The 14,067-nt window shown below is 45.6% G+C and overlaps 1 protein-coding gene across 1 annotated transcript in view; it reads left to right on the plus strand.

Annotated features, from left to right (window-relative positions):
- LOC138567897 (SCO-spondin-like) overlaps positions 1-14,067 on the plus strand; it is a 1,036,222-nt gene that overhangs the window by 683,233 nt on the left and 338,922 nt on the right. The gene's annotated exons all lie outside the window — the stretch shown is intronic.

Raw genomic sequence — 14,067 nt, forward strand, 5'->3', positions numbered from 1 at the left:
TCAACAGAAGGTCTTTAAAAGGGTAAAATCGCACATCGTGGAGGCTACAAGCCTCAAGTCCAATGCGCTGAAACTAGAGATATGCGTTACAGGCGACGTCAGTGCCTAAGACCAAGGAGCCACCTATGAGCAGACATGTTGCAAGGAGGAATGCAGAGGGACATTTGCTTCAAAATCCTTGTCTGCGGCAGAACAAACTTCTTCTGTAATTCAAAAGGAGATGTTAGGTTGCACATGGGTCACCAAACATTACTTTATGTAAATATGGAGGAACACAATCAACCTAAACACTGACCCAAAACCTTTGGTCCACCTGCTGAGCCCTTGGAAACCAAATCGTCCTTTATGAGATTGGCAAGGCTAGTTGGGAAACTACAGGGATATACCCTCTCCATCAGTCTGCTACCAGCTTTGAAAAAAATAACCTGTCTGACTGCATGTCGAGGCTCCACAGGCAAAATGCAAAAGTCCAAACATTCCTTGAGGATGAGTGTGTAGTGTACACACTGATAGACCGATCTGCTCCTAGGTCGTAGGCACTGACGTCAACTGTAACGCATGTCTCTAGTTTCCGCTCAATGCTTTCGACGCAAGCTGCCTTCAGGATGTGCGTTTTGACCCTTTTAAAGGCCTTCTGTTACGGATTGCATCAATGGAGCTCAGTGCCTTTCTTGAGAACAGAGCATAGTGGCTCTATTTTCTAAGGAAAAGTCTGGAATTTATTTAGCTTATCACCAGGCTAATCATTGGCATTATTGCAATTCTTCTCTAGAGGTCAGTGCTAGAACAATCTCCATGGCCCTGTGCTGTCTTGTCCGAGCTCTGGATTCTGCTTGATGCTATTAACGTGATTCAAACAGCAGCCATTTGAGCCCTTGGAGCATTGTGGTCTTGCAAGGTCAAAAACCAGCATCCCACCCTAACCCCGCAAACCCAAAAAAACCCTCTCCGCCCACCAGTCTGGCTCCCCTTATGCCCCTCAAGACACTTGAACCCATATTTTCGAAGTGTTTTAGGTAGATCTTCCAGCAAGCTGCTCCTGTCTCCCCAACCAATAATGTCCATGGCATTGTTATAATAGTCTGTCATCGCTTTCCCTGATTCCATCACACCACTTGATGATTGACTGCCGTGGCATGATGATGGATTCTTTCAACATCTGGTTCCATCCTCCCCAGGAAAGGAGCTTGGGGCTTCCGCCCCCTGATGCAGTTCTGGTCCCCTATGTGGGGCTTGTTGTATATGCCGGATGAAATCAGTTTATTCCTGCAAAATGGCAGACGTGTACTTTCTCAGTCACCCGGGGCACACTGAAAAGTCCAAGTTCAACATATTCCCGCGGGACACATGCTGAGTTTGTGAAGTCACTCACAAGCTTTGCCTCCGGCAAGTAGTGCAAGGGGCAAATCGTCACGAATGTCGGCTAAGATTTAAAGAAAAATAATATATGCTAAAGTGGATTACATGTGGGCTTGGTGAGCGCCATTAGAAAGCACCAAGACCTCTATAGATGGATGGGATAATTTCATCAACATTTCCCGGTCATCTTCATCCACCTCCCGGCACCCGGATATCCTTTCTTTAGCGACACCATTCTACTTCATTATGGTTTTTCTAAACTGGGGGTTCATGGGTGCACAATGCCCTCTGCTGACAGGGTTTATGCCAGGGTTTATGCCAAGTGCTCCATAGCGCAATCAAAAAATGTTCAGACATATGTGTCACAAGTAACTGTAAACAAGCTATTGTTATTTTTGTTTAATCACCAACCAATGCTAAACAAAAAATAAGTAAATTGGAGCGCACCAAGAGTCTCTTTTGTGTTTCTTTTCATTGTACCAATTTAACACTGGTCAGTCGCAGTGATTAGGGGGCAAGGTGCTGCAAACAAAGGCTTAACGATTAAAGTAATAAAATAACTTTAGGAAACTCGCCATAGTTGCCACAGGCTGGTTTTACTCAATTTTCTGTGCTCCATAGTTTTAGTTTCAAATCTTTTTCCATACTGGGCTACGGGCTATAGATAACTTCTTTAGGGCTGTTCCACCCTTGACCTTGTGATCCATGCCTCACTGTAAATGGCAATATTTCTTTATAGTTGAGCTCTTTATGGCAATATGTTTATTTCCGAAGCATTACTCCATAAAACACACAGTTAATAATATATTGTCTTGGACACAAGAAAGAGCAAGCATGGACAACAAGCAGGCAGAAAGTAAGTGTGGAACAGCCTGCTTTTAATGTTAGAGCAGTGACTCATGCAGAAATGCTGAGCAAGAGCGAGCCGGTCATGCGGTGGGAGCTCTCCACACTGACCGATCCTCTGGAATTCATGCTCTCTGCACGCGCATGAGTTGAGGATCCTCCCACTGGCTGTGCGCCATGCATCACGCTGCTCTGACGCCAGGGGCAGGCAGCTGGAGCCAGTACTACAGCAAGACAAGCGAGCACTCGGAACAAATAGAGGGTCTGTGAGGGGTCATCCACATAAGAATAGAGGAGCAGAAGGACCCGCAAAGAGACTGATGAGCAGTGAATGATCACATAACAGTATCCATGGTTGCAGGCTTTGGATTATTCTATGTTTGCAGCTGAGTAATTGGTGGACATGATCTACCTCATTGTGCGTTCACTTTTTAAGAATCTACGACTGGATCACCTCCCAGTTTGGCGGAATGGGAGTTCTCTTGTGCATGTGACAACGGCACAATAGAGACAGTGACTGACTGAATTGTACTTCCTCTGCCCTTACTGTTCTCACTTAAGGATGCTAAAGCCCCTCTTCAAGGAAGACAGAGGGCAGGGTGTTCGAGAAGGTTCTGTGTTGCTTCATTATGGGTTAGAATTTGGAAGTTTAGCAGAAGTCTTAGACTGGCATTCTCCCTGGACAGCCTTTTGAAGGAAGCAAGCTAATTGAATTGCTATTGCGCATGAATGAGAACTGTTGGGGAGTGTGAATGTGACACCCATGAATATGCTTACCCCTTTATAATAGAGTGTATGTAATTATCTGATTTGTGATATTATACACGTTTTGATTTTACCACATTTATTTGCATTGGTTTGCATGCAAAATATGTCTTGTTTTGCAAACATATTTGACTTTTATACACACTTGCGTTTAATGAATTTAGAGCCCTCCTACACGGCAATCGGATTTATTAACCAACTCTTTCACACATAGTCCCATAAATCTTTAGATGTCTTTTTCAAATTTGCTCACCGGTGGGGTAGAGGGGATGGGCGGGTTACAGGGGCCTTCCAGCCAATCAGGAAGCTCAGAACAAGGTCTTTAACTCATGGCAAAGACCCCGTTCTGCACCTCCTCGGAAGTGTGAGGTCACACCCTTCCCTGCCTGGAGAGCAGGTAAGTGCACCCTGCGATTCTCTGCATCCTCTTCGCCCCAATCCTAATGTTCACATACCACATCCGCCCCCACCTCACTTACCTGCAGCTTCCTCGTCCATCCCCAACTCTGGGAACACTCAGTGTTCCCGGCGCAGCCCTGTCTTGGCATTGGCACCTTGGAACGTGTAATTCCCTTCTCCCTTGTCCATGATGGCCATCTTGTTTTGTAGTGTTTTTCAAGTTGGGAAACAGCAACCATGTTGTTTTTCATCTTAAAAAAAATACCACTATTAGCATCCCGGAAAAGCATTGCAGGATGCTAATAGCAATGAACCCCTCAGGTCTAGTAATGCCCAAGGGCTATCGTTAATGCCCTTGCTTCGCTTGGGCCTGTAACTCAGCCGGATTGCAGTACCTAACCCGGTAACGACCCCGCCCGTTGTGTGGTTTCATGCTTAAATAACCAGTTTTGTTGGATGTAATTTTCTTTAAGGCATTGAAACTGAAATCGCTAAAAAACAATCCTACCTTACCATGGTGATGTCATCATTTTCATAACAGAGCCAATTTGGCCAATTCAGCTTAGAACAAATGTGGATTTCTTTGTGAGACATATTTGTCAACATTTAGGTGTAAGTATGCACTTTTGATATAGTTTGCCTGTAACGTTGGTTTTAGTTGTCAAGATGTCTGCAGGGTTGTCCCTGCCTGGTATTGGATTCAAACGTGAACAAGGCAGAACCAACAGGCATATTGACAGGCTTTGATAAAATCTTCTACGGTTTATGTGATTAAATGAGGCTGAACAGTCAATATAACACACCCACATCTTCTTTACTGGTAGGAAAGTGAACCTTTGAACCCAATAGGCCAAAACTAATACTAACATAGTGGGGAAAACCTTGAGAAAAGTCTGCTTGCCACAGTGAAATTAACCTTTCATGCTCTACCCATTTTTCAATGTATCTCAATGTATCTTAAAAGATGTATATCAAAGATTTTCTCTGCAATATCAACCGAGATACTAAACAGTAGGACTTTGGGGCATCACAAGGATCGTTGATAGATGTGACGGGTGGCCTTAAGACTACACCAACGCCCAGAAATAGTTCAAGGGTGTCCATTACCATTTTATGGAAGGTCTCTAAGGGTCGTTCCTTGATCACTTGTTTAGAAACAGCAGCACCCTCCCTAGCCCTGTTATCCCTATTCTCCAAGTTAGCATCTAGTGTTTGTTAACATCTGCTCTTGTGTGTCTAATAATCGTTTTTAGTGTTGACTATTAACGTGCTTGTCTAAAACAGTTTGCTCCTTCACGCTGCTCAACTTCAGTAATTTAACATCGAAAACTTGTAACTTCTCAACACCTAAGTGATCGTTTATATAAAATGTTCGTTGTGTGATCAAATGTAATGAATTTACTACAATGAATGCATTCACACATGCATAAGAATCATTATTTGAAAAATAACAAAACTACCATAAAGGAATATATTTTTTAAATTTGTTTTATTGTGTTTCTTGGTTAAATAAAACCTTATACACATTTTAAAAACACAAACAAACATAAATATAGATGATGCATTAATTATCCTTAAAAGCACATCATACATACAGTCGCCACATTATTCTTAAAAATGATCTTCATATAATAGTCTCAAAATACTGTCAACCTAACTAAAGGAGTATATTAACAAAAGGCAAAACGAAAACAAGCAAATAAATGAAAAATATGGACTAAACTAGTTTTCCATTTAGAGCTAATGTTGATGGACATGATTACATAGTTTGCTTTTTGTTAGATACAAAAAATGTACATATCCTTATCTATATGGTGTACAATTTGTATTCTTCTCCTGATTAAAGTAGTTGTCTGTGTGCAATGTTGCTCATAGCTCCCCTCTTTTTTAATTGAAGTTTGATGGGTGCTTTGGCGATACATGATCACTTCTATTTTTCTAATGGTTATACATAGATAACAATGAATTCCTGAAGTAAGTTAAATGCTTTTTGGTAGAAAAGCTCTTTCAAATTATAAGCTTTTCTGCATCAAAGTGTGGCCCTTATCAATGTACCAACTTTGTCCTAATTTGGTGTCCTGTGAGTGACGGGGTAGAGCTCAAGCTCACCTTTCAAATTTGGTGATTTGTGGGTGTGCCATGTTCTCATTTTTTTTCAAATTCTTGTTGTTGTCATGTTTTGTGTCTGGACGGTTATGCTGCTAATCAGGGTAAAAAGGTGGTATTTTCTCCTGTGTGTGTTATTATTGTTTTATCTACTGCAGAACAAGAGAAAAGAGTGTTTACTTGTATACAGTTGCATCCCAAATGTACATGTGCATTACCACTATTAGTGTTTCCCTCATTGCACTGGTTAGGTAACATATGGAGTGTAAAGATGTTAATAGCTTAAACTTAGAATGTGTGTATGTTTGATGAACAGTGATTAATGCCTATGAGTTTGAGGTGTCTACATTTGATAATTCTGAGCAAATGTGGGCGAGAAATTGAAGTGTTGTCCTTGCTGTCAGTAAGGGCTGAAAGGGAACCACTTTATGTATCTAGCCTCCCTCTGGAACTTCCTAGGTTGGACCTATGCTATCCAATGGTTTGTCCTAAAGGCTTATGGGAGTTTGTGCCTTCCAGACACACAAGACCCAATCTGTCTACTTCATTTTGTGCCCTGATGTTCCCCTCCCTACTGCTCACAGCTGTTACACCCTCCTCCCACTACTCTCCTCCTTCCAACTCCACCCACCTTCTCTCCTGGTTTTTCCTTCACTGTCCCTTTGATATCACTCTCTCTCTTTCTACAGTCTACCACCACCCTCTGATGTTAGTACTCTCTCCCGTGCTACTCTTCCCTCTTGAGTACACTACTACTCTCTCTTCCCCACTCAGTTTCTACCCTACCATCTCCACTCCACTACTACTCTCTCCTCTCCACTATACTGCTAGTCTAACCTCTCCACTCTACTATTGATCTTCTATCTCCACTCCACTACTACTCTCTCCTCTCCACTATGCTGCTAGTCTAACCTCTCCACTCTACTATTGATCTTCTATCTCCACTCCACTACTACTCTCTCTATTCACTAATAATCACTCTACTCATTCCACTCATTCTACTCCCTCAGTCACCTTCCACCCACTCTCTGCACTTTCTCTAACACTTTCAGTCTCCCACTTTTCACACACGATCACAACCCAGTGCCACATGCTACCACCTCTCCTTTTCTGAAAATCGCCTCCATACTTCAGTCCACCATCCTTCCTTCTTTTGGTCTCTTGGTCTGCCACCTCCTCCCCTGCTGACCTGAACAATCCACACCTTCGTGTTTCCTGTTCCCCTTCTTATTCTCCCCCTCCTTCTCCCACTGGTCTTCCTCCCTCTGCTAATATCACCCTGGCTTGCCTGCTCAGGAGGTGTTACAAGTGCCGCAATCCAGAAAAGGGGGCTAAGATCTGCCCCTGTTTGCCATGCAGGTCTGCCCTGTCGGGAAAATGGTGGCCCTCGTTGCAAAGTGTTTCAGGATGTGTTAGGTGGCCGTGTTGCAGTGAATGTGATAGTCTATGGGCCTCATTCCGAGTATGGTGGTAGTCATGGCGCTATTTGTGCCAGGAATACCTCCCATACCGGTTCCGACTCCGGTTTGGTGAAAGGGGAACTTACCGGTCCAGTCTGACCTTGGCGGGACTGGTAAATCCCCATTCACCAAACCATTCCCCATTCCCATTTGAGCCCCCAGAGGGCTCAATGGGAATGGGGAAGTAGCTAATAACGGTACCGCAAATTGCAGTACCACTACTAGCTCCGAAGTCCCTTAATGGGTCGCATCCACAGCGCCTGGTCAGACCGGTGCCGGTAATCCCTCTGCGTCCAACTCGGAATGAGGCCCTATGTTTCTATGAAGAAGCTGCTCCTTGACAATTTTGTTCTAGCCTGTCTTGGGATGCTCTATTGTGGCTGCTGGAGCACAGCATCTGCTGGTGTTAGTGGGTGATGGGCAGCATTGCTGGCGGCTCTCTTTTTTCCCACTGGCCGAAGTACTCCGATGGCTGGTGTAGTCTGTTGGAGGCTCTGGTGGATGCTGTCTTGTTGGTGGCCTCCCCGGAACTTTGCTGTATGTGTTTATTGTCAGAAAGGAAAAGAAAAACACTGGCCACCATTGTGTTGAGGTATGGGGTGATCCTGAGTGCTTCTGCTCACATGCATACAGTGACCTAGGAATGGGAAAGGAACTGGGGACCTCCCAATTGCCACCTTTCCCCTCTGGGGCAGGAGTAGTTCTGGCTTCCACCCATGTAGGCCTCCACCTCAGGATGAGACGCGTCTTTGCCCCCTCTTGACTTGGTCAGTCTACTCGCCTCAACACACAGAATGACACTCATTGTTAAGGCAATGGGATATGTTATGTTGTATTGATATATTCCAATGCACAGCTACCCATTTTTAAAGTCTCGAGGTGCTCTTGTCATTCTGAAAGACAAAGTGGGGTGGATTAATTAGGGGAGAAAGTGGTAGAAGCCAGGCATTGTGCACAAATGTTGATGTATGTAGAAGCATGAGTAACTGGCAGCTATGCACGTGTGTTTTCTAGTTGTGTTTTGTTGTGTACACTGGAGGCGTATTGTTGCCAGATGGGAGACATCCACTGTTACACTTGTTGGGTTTTTGAAGCTAGTTAGGGAGGTTTGAGCTGGTTTCAGAAGATGTGCGGTTCAGGGTGGTTTAGTGAGTAGGTTTTCTCTAGCCGTATTGGTGGTGTATGGTCAGTGTACAGTGAGTGGATTCAATGGCTTCTTGCACTGTGCCCCAAGCCCAAAGCCTTTGCAATTGTTGTATTTTCTCTAGCCAGCATATGACACTTAGCCTTTTCCAGCTTCAAGGAAAATAAATAAATAAATAAATAAACACATAAATAAAATAAGAAATTGCATTTATTTTGTGTTCAGTTACAATTGAAACAGCACTCCACAACACTGGAACACAACAAACAAAAGGTATGCACAATTTTAATTTCTGAAGACCAAATAAACCCATTGTGTTAAATGCCCTTCTTTGTTTTTTCACATAAACTTCATATGACTTTTTAATTACCACAGTATATTGACCTGCTGCCATCTCCTCCAATGTTCACTAATGCAAAAACAACATAAGTACAGAGACATGTTCCCCGTGGTGTTGTGTGCGCTTATATTGAGGAGCATTTGCCATTTGTATGTCCTCTTGGTGCTTCAGAGAGTGGGGTGGGTGGGGGTGGAGGTCCATAGGACTAGAGTGCGCAGGGCTAGTTTGGTGCTGAAGCTGTGCGGACTCATGCAGATCAGAAGGAACCAGGCTCTGCATGCAGGTTATGCTTGCAAGGGTTTTTGGGGGCTGTGCAGGTCATGTGTTTTGAGATGGTGCTCAGGGGGGTTTGGAAAGGGGTGATTTAGTGTTGTGCTGGTGTGACGTGGACAGTGGGTAAGTGTCTGTGGCATCAAGATTGGACTTGTGGGGTGACTCATTAAGGTTTCTGCATGGTGTATGTGCTAAGAGGTGGTGGTCATCGTGTTTGGCATAACATGTGTCAGTGTTACACTGGTGCGGTGGGATGTGGCGTCGGTTAAGGAGCGAGGTTGGAAGGTTCTTTGGTCCTTACCATTGGTTAGGGTGAGGTGAGATTACTGTTTCTGTATGCTGATGCGTCCACAGGTAGACCTGGAATTATGCCATATTTGCTGCAGATATAGTTGTTTGGATCAAGCAGGTTTCTCTAGAGCTCTCCTTTAGCTTCTATACGCTCCAATTTCTGGTTTGCTAATAGCCTTTCCAGGGTCTGTTGGATCATTTTGACTTTGTTGGTGAAATGGCTGAAGATGTTACCGTCCAGCCCGTGCAATGATGTCGGGGTATTGTTTCAGACAGGCACCTTTATCATTTACATGGATGAGATCGAGCAGTTCTCTGTGTGGGCAGGCTGTATTTCCGATATGTTTGGTGTAGTGGTATTTCTTTGCTCTTACAACTGCTGCTCTGTAGTCGTGATTGAGTTGGTAAGCCGCACACATACACATTCTAATAAAAGTGCTGAGCTCTTTCAGAATCTCAAAACATCACCCACCGACAATTATTTCTCTCTAAGTAAATGTGTTGAAGCCCAAGATCTAACGTGCAATTGAGCATGCATAGCTCTGCAACTGTGCCATAAAGGCCTATTCAATGTAGGTATTATTAAGCTGTCTGTCACCTCGCTCTGATACCTAAGGGTCTGGGCGTGTAAGAAATGCAATAAATAAATAAATAAATAAATAGCCCGGGAGAGGCAGGCGTGACATCTGTCGTGTCCAGTGCCCAGAGGATGCTTCTTAGTCTCAGGATTGATTAAGTGATTTTAACTGGAGTTTCCAAGCACAGCTCTTCCTGCCTTTTTGGTACTTATAATGCATTGTTTCTCTGGCATATCATTTTCAGTTTGTTCCATGAATGGAATCAGATCATGGCTTTGTGTGATTTTAAATCAGGACTAAGATAGCATCAGATCTTTTTTTGCACTGATGCCCCTGAGGATGGTCTCAATGATACTAAGAGTGAGCAGTTGGCTCTGCTCACTCCTGTTATGGCCTGAAGGGCCACCTATGAGTAGGACACTGATTGCAGGTGGTGATGAGTGCTCTTATCCAACAATCCAACAACTGCTCCAGATCCACCAAACAAACAGAGCACAAAGGGAGCAGATACCTTGTATTTCAGGAGCCTGTAACATCTGCACTTTGTGAGACAGGCATGGTATCAAGAGACACACAGACTCCATAAAAACCTTTATTATCAAACTTTGTGGGGTTGAAATAATGCTTACCTGGCGATAACTCTAAGAGGATTGTTCCCTCAACTGATGCTTCTAAGGGCCGGCGATATCCGTAAGTCCGAAAACAAAGTCCGTTGGTGTCCAAACCTATGCTTGCCCTCACTCTGTGGTCAAATGTGATAGGGATGTTCTGAAAGGAAAAATGGTGATTCAAAAGGAAATGTAAACCACAGCTGGTTTCAGGTAGTCTTACTCATAGGTGTAGTTCTGTCAGTTCACAGAAGTTCAATTCAACAGAGCTGCCCTTGGAACCTTCCACGTACGGCTCTTGCAGCAAGTCAATAGAGTTCAAGATGTCACTGGGTCTTTTGGGGTTCCCTTCCCTAAGCTTTGATAATTCCAGTTCCAAACAAAAAAGCAGACACAGTTTATTAGGCCTCTCAGGGTTCCCTTCCCCAAGGTTAAGCCCCTCTTTACGCAGTTCAACTAACAAACAAAAGTTCCCCTTGTCAGGATGGGCTCTTCAGTGTCCAGTTCCGTTTCTGTTGGGGCCTCTCACGGTTCCATTCCCCAAGGCTAGGACCCTCTTTATGCAGTTCAATAAACAATCAAAAAGTTCCTCTTGTCAGGATGTACATTTCTCTGTAAAGTCCTTTCATGGGGTAGTAGCAGAGATTTTCAAGAACTCTGGGTTCTTTGCTCCCCTCGGGCATGGCCCTCTGCTCTCCTTATTCTCTGGAACCTTCTGTGCCTCTTCCACTCTGTCCTTTTTCTCTTTACTGTACATCCTGTAGACCTTCTTTTTCTATTGTGCACCTTTGCACCTTCTTTCCATGTTTCCGTGCCTCTTGCACACTGCTCCTTACTTTCAGAGATTTTAGGGCTGGAGAGATGCGGTCCCTGAGCTTGAGGCCAAGGATAAATCTTGCAGTCCTATTCTGGATTAGTGGAAGGGGCGAAGGGAGGAAAAAGGCAGATTGAGGAAGAGGCTGTTGCAGTGGTCCAGTCTAGAGAGAACCAGAGCTCTGGTGGAGACATTGAGCTTCTGGGGGAAGGTGAGGAAAGGTAGAATGCCCTTGAGAAGGAGTAACTGACCGTTGGACTTCTTGGAAAGATCTGTGATGTGTGGAGAGAGAGAGAGAGAGAGAGAGAGAGAGGAGTCAAAGATGATCCCAAGGTTTTTTGCCTCACAAGTGGGTTATGGGAGGGGACCCAGGGAGTCTGGCCAGAGAGTGGGGCTGCGCAAGGAGCAGGCGTCCCAATGAGAAGGATCTCTGTCATACTGGCATTAGGGCGGAGATCATTGGCAGAGCACCTTGCCAGTAGTCAGGCAGTCAGGTATGAGGGAGGAGGAGGTAGAGGAAGGCAGCTTAAAAAAGAACTGTGTGTCATCTGCGTAACACTGGAAACGAAGTGGAGATCAGGTGGGCCAGAGGGGCCAGGTAGTTGTTTAAGAGTCAAGTTGATAGAATATAGCACTGAGGGACGCCACAGGAAGAGAGTGAGGTGGAAGAGAGAAAAGGGACCATTTGCTTTTGGGAAGGTCTGTTTGAAAGGGAGGAGGTCAGCCACGCCAGTGACCAGTCTGTGATGCCTAGAGTATTATGGAGACGGTTTATGAAGATGGAGTGGTTGACTGTGTCAAAAGCAAAAGAGAGATTGGGGAGGATCAGAACAGTGGGAGTGTTAGAGCTCAGGTTGGAGAGTAGGTCTTCACAGGTGTTCAGGAGAAAACCGGACTAGCTGTCATGGAGGCAGCCGGCCATTTCGGTGTGGAGGATCAGTTGGGTGATGGGCAGCTTCTCCATGAGTTTGCCCAAGAAAGCAGTGATAGAAGTATATAGTAAGCCGGGCAAGAAGGGTCAGTAGACAGTAGACAGCTTTGTTAGGAAAGAATGCACAAGAGAGTGCTTGAGGAGTTGAGGGAAGGAGCCAGTGGCAAATGAATGGTTGCAGAGGTCGGCCAAGGCTGGAGTGAGTGAGGCAATGTTGTCCTTGATGGTTGTGAAGGAGCAAGGGAGCACCTGTTTAGAGGAAACTTTCATAGAGCGGACAACTCTAGGGATCTGATCTGGTGCAATAGGAGAGGAAGAGGAGAGTAAGAGGGGGGATAGAGGGCCATGAAAGGTGAGAGAAGTAGGAGGTCAGGAGGGGAGCAGATGCCATAGAGGACAGGACATCCAGAGTTTTGGAGGAAAAGTGGGTGGCCAGTGCAGAGCAGAGGGCCTGGAGGAGAGGAGGATACTGCGGTAGGATTGGCAAGTTCCTTGCAGATTTTAAAGAATTCAGCCTTGTTATTGGTGGCGTCAGAGATACAGGCTCGGACATGAGCCCTCTTCTTGGAGCAGATGGAGAGACAGTATTGTCTTTGGAGTAGGGGCAGGCCAGTTTGTCAGAGCATGAGCTAGAGGACTGCCACTTCCTCTCTGCAGCTTTGCACTTGCGTTTCAAAGAAGCAGCCAAGTCAGAGTCATACCAAGAGTTGAATTTGGAGACAGGCTTCATGCGTATCCTCATGACGGGGGCAAGGATGTCTATGGTGTTAGAAACAGAGAGATGGAGGGTAGCTTGAACAGAGTCAGAAGGAGAGTACAATGAAGGGGGGAGGAGGGATGAAGGAAGAGCCAAATGCAGTGACTTGCACATGCTTCACCGGCCGAATGATGGAGAAGGCGACTGGCAGTGCAGGCAGAGGTGTCACGGGACAGTGTAGGTCAAGGTGGGAAGAGAGGAGAGAGTGGTCAGACCAGGAGAGAGGGGTGGTGAGAGGGTTAGAGAGAGGAATGTCTGTTAAGATGAGAGCATCGAAGATGTGTCCGGCAGTGTGGGTTGGGCCAGAGGGAAGGATAGAGAGGGAAAGAGTATTACAGAGGTCACGGAGGAGAACAGTGACCCAACCAGAGAGTCGAGATGGGTGTTGAAGTCCCCAAGGAAGATTTGTTTGGAGCAGGAGGCAAGAAGAGAGGAGGACAAGTCAGCCCGTTCTGAATGGAAGAGGGAAGGAGGTCCGGGGGGTCTGTAGATGGTAGCGAGAGTAGGAGAAAAGGGTAGCAGTTAATATTATCCCCATGAATAATGTCGGCATACATATAGTCGCTGTGAAACAGCATAGGCAACATTATTTATGGGGATAATTCTTGGGGTAAATGTGAGCGAGGGTGTCCCATATCACTTGCTACACTTTGCCATTTCCCTTTTCCTTACTTCGCTTTGTTTTATCCTGCTTTTGCTCACCGGGATGTTCACTTCTCCCAGCGCTCCTGCTCCCGCACTAGCCACCCGCACGCTAATGAGCTTCTTTCTGGCTTACAAAACTCACCACTGGTAGCACAGCGCTGGGGAGCAGGTTAAAGGGTTCTTTGGTCGAGATCAGGGTCTCACCACCTGCCCCGGGACACCCCTGGGGCACCCCTGGGACCGGCACACATCCCAGAGGAAGGAGCACTGAACTGAACAAGGCCAGTAGACTGCCTTCCGTCCCGCTCTGGCTTCCTCAAGTCACGGCTGCCTCGCCATGCTGCAGCCCCTTTCACACACTGGGCCAGCGTCTCCGCATTTCACCCCCCTCCGGTCCTTCTGGGCTTCTACTCCTGCAGCCTCAAACTCCTTGGCTTCTCTGGTCCAGTCACCATCCAAAGCTCGCTTTCTGATTGTGGCAGAACCACCCTTTTAATACTGCAAGTGAGTCAACTGGAGCCAGGTGTGCACAATTGAGGTAATGTGCCTGACTCTATTAGTGGGACAATTCAAAGATGTTAGAAGGCAGCCCTGCATTTGTATCCCTATGTTGTGACTGTAGGTAATCTTCATTGCTCCTGATCACCTCTTCCTCCTCCCAGTACTTATTGGAATTGGGGACAGGGAAACATATCAAAACCAATGAGGGTTCTTACAGGGTGAAGGGTAATAGCGTGGTTGCAATTGAGGA

The sequence above is a fragment of the Ambystoma mexicanum genome, chromosome 2p (genome assembly GCF_040938575.1).
Source record: "Ambystoma mexicanum isolate Mex_15411 chromosome 2p, UKY_AmexF1_1, whole genome shotgun sequence".
Classification (NCBI taxonomy): Eukaryota; Metazoa; Chordata; class Amphibia; order Caudata; family Ambystomatidae; genus Ambystoma; species Ambystoma mexicanum.